We start from the raw sequence: 3508 nt of genomic DNA on the forward strand, positions 1-3508 counted from the left end.
ATATAAATAATAGTATAGCATCAGCTTGAGGGTTTTAAGTTTTCACTTTAATGTAAGAAAATGTACTGAATTTTCAAAACACTCAAAAGAGATGTATACAAATTAACATTTGGGGAAAAGTTATTTTTCTACTACTAAGAGAAGTTTGACAGAGTAGAACAAAAAGTTCGAGGTGAGGGTAGTCATAGTTTTAGGACACATAGACAAGAAAGACGGTTTGTAACCTGATTAAAGAACGATCTAGTGTTTCATAGCACAATAGGGTGACTTCAGTTAAGAACAATTTACAGTATATTTGAAAATAACCAAAAGAGTGGAATGGGAATGTTTCTAACACAAAAAATAACAAATGCTTGAAATGATGGATTTCCAAATTTCTCTCATTGATCATTACACATTGTATACTTGTATCAAAACACCGTATGTACCCCACAAATATGTACAACTGTTGTATATCCATAATATAAATTAAAAAGGATAATTTTGTTGATAAATCAGGAAAATCCTAGTATGCTCATGACTTCAATTTTGTTTTAAATGTATATTTTACTTGCCCATCCCCTTCTACCAATAAAAAAATAAGAAACAAGAAAATCAGTGAATCCTTAGGAAATGGAGCTATAAACAAGATATCAAAAAATGTAGTAATTTACTACTGAGTGCAAAATATTTGCAAAATAAACAAGTTATTAGATTCCATAATAAATGCTTGTTAACTGTGTATTTATGTAACTATGCATCTATTATATGTGCTACATGTCACAAATTTGCAGTTATGGGACAATCATCTACACTTGCCTTCTGATTTCAGTATTCCACAGAACATGACATCTGATTTTCTTTGTTCCAAAAGTAAAGAATATATTAGTGATTGCTTCTAGCTAACGATTAGTGATACCTATATATAGACTTCACTATATTTAGTGGTTGTGTTTTGTGAGTCCCTAGAATATTGGCTGAATGGTTTTCTAATGCTGAGTAATTTCTTGCAATATTTTATCTCTTTATCATTGTATTCATGTATGTTGTTTATGGCTGCTAGTATCAGTGGTTCTGAACAAATTCTTTACATAACTTTAAATAAAGTAGATATTTCTTTAATGTTAACATAATGGGATTGATATATAGAGAAAATATCACTTATTAATTACTGGGAATGAATTTATAGGACTTTAAGAAGTCTGAATCTAACTGAGGTTTCATCACTAATAGGTTGTTGTCTTATTCCTAATGTAGTAGGGGTAGAAAGGTGTGATACATTTCCTCACTGATTGTAAGGCTCACTCTAGACAGTTCTATAACAAAAGAGAAGGCAACCAAAAATATATTTAATCAAAATTTCATGTGACATTGGAGATTTTAGGAATGAAGAGCAAAACAAGAGAAAACTGTTCATTTGGATGCTGAGATTTCATGAAAAATGGACAGCAGTGTTGAAATGGGATTGGGCAGAAGAGTGTACAATCTAATGTTGATAGACTGAAGGGGAATCAAGCAAGGACTGTTTAGATGCTTCTTAGCCTCTTTGTGCAGCATTCTTTCCTTCTGGGGATAGGGTAGGATTCCTCTGGAAGGAGGGTCTTACGACCTACTACGGTACATGGTAGATAAGAGAATTTATTTATGGCTGTCTCCTACACAAAAAGGAGTTAGAGGAGAAGGTTTGGGTAATATCTCTAGGCTTTACAACTTGCTTTGGGGAAGAAAGTTTCTAGTTTCTATTGACCTGCCTTGGAGAAAAGGAGTTCTGTATTCTATGACTTGCTTCAAGGAAAATGAGGGGCAAGACACAGGAAGACCCTTGGTCCTGAGGCTGCTTGTGAGGCCTTCTTACATCCTTTAGTTCAAAGTATTGAACACACCAAAGTGCTATACCTGGGGTATCATTTTCTTTGTTTTCTTTTTGTTTGTTTGTTTGTTTTTGCTTTTTCTTATTTATTTATTTATTTATTTATTTGAGACAGAGTTTTGCTGTTGTTGCCGAGACTGGAGTGCAGTGCTAGGATCTCATTTCACTGCAACCTCTGCCTACCGGGTTCAAGCAATTCTCCTGCCTCAGCCTCCTGAGTAGCTGGGATTCTCCTGCCTGAGCCTCTCAAGTAGTGCCCATCACCACCCCTGGCTATCTTTTTTTTTTTTTTTTTTTTTTTGAGAGGGAGTCTCGCTCTGTCGCCCAAGCTGGAGTGCGGTGGCCGGATCTCAGCTCACTACAAGCTCCACCTCCCAGGTTTACGCTATTCTCCTGCCTCAGCCTCCCGAGTAGCTGGGACTACAGGCGCCCGCCACCTCGCCCGGCTAGTTTTTTGTATTTTTTAGTAGAGACGGGGTTTCACCAGGTTAGCCAGGATGGTCTGGATCTCCTGACCTCGTGATCAACCCGTCTCGGCCTCCTAAAGTGCTGGGATTACAGGCTTGAACCGCCGTGCCCGGCTTTTTTGTATTTTCAGTAGAGACAGGGTTTCACCATGTGGGCCAGGCTGGTCTAGAACTCCTAGCCTCAAGTGATCTGCCCACCTCGGCTTCCCAAAGTGCTGAGATTACAAGCGTGAACCACTGCTCCCAGCTGGGGTATCATTTTCTAATCCCTAACACGCTCAGAGTTTATGCATTTGTTTCACTCTATGTAAAAAATAACAATAGTACTAATTTTGGGAGAAGCTGTGAAGATTCCATGAATATTATTTGAAAAATAGCCTCGTATTTAGCCAATAGGAGCTGCTCACTGTGTAACCATTCATTGCAAATCAGACACTTTTAATACTGAATTCCTATAGGCATACCTATAAGAATTTAATATTGAATACCTATAGGTATGTCTATAGGAATTCAGTATTAAAAGTGTCTGATTTGCAATGAATTCAAGGGAATAAAATCCAAATACCAAAGAAACTCTTTACAAGCAATATCATGATATAAAATCAGAAAATTATATCAAGGTGAAAAGAAAGTTTCAGCCCTTGTCATGGCATCCTTGAATGTGATGATACAACTAACTAAGCATGGGTTTCAGGGGATGCTGAGAGATGATTGCTATCATCTAGATACGTCTGAAGAATAGAAGACAAGTGACTGCCAAGCTGAACCCTGCTGTCACAGTGAATTCGGAAGACCTTCCCAGAGCAAAAGATAACTTGCAATTTTTTTCCATGCACTCTAATTTGTCTAGTTTCTTTCAGATTGGCAATATCCAATCCACATCTGCAGAGCTCACATATAAATGGTGATGTACTCTCCCTCCTGAGGAGCTGGCATTCTCTCTAAGTCTCTTTCCAAGTTCCCTGAGTCAGTGCTCATTTGCTTTGTGGAAGCCATTTTTGAATTTGCTTTTGTGACAGAAAAGTGAAACTCTGCAGAGAATCATGCTGAGCTTTGCTTAGTGAGAAGCAGAAAAAACACAGAGTATTTTTTTTGTGTGTGTCCTAAACTAAACAGCATTGTCTTAGACAAAGATACTAGACCAGCTAGTCTAATTTTTACTTCGCAGGAGATATAAAAAAGGTACCTTCTG

Source organism: Rhinopithecus bieti, unplaced genomic scaffold, assembly GCF_001698545.2.
Source record: "Rhinopithecus bieti isolate Rb0 unplaced genomic scaffold, ASM169854v2 scaffold_18600, whole genome shotgun sequence".
NCBI lineage: Eukaryota > Metazoa > Chordata > Mammalia > Primates > Cercopithecidae > Rhinopithecus > Rhinopithecus bieti.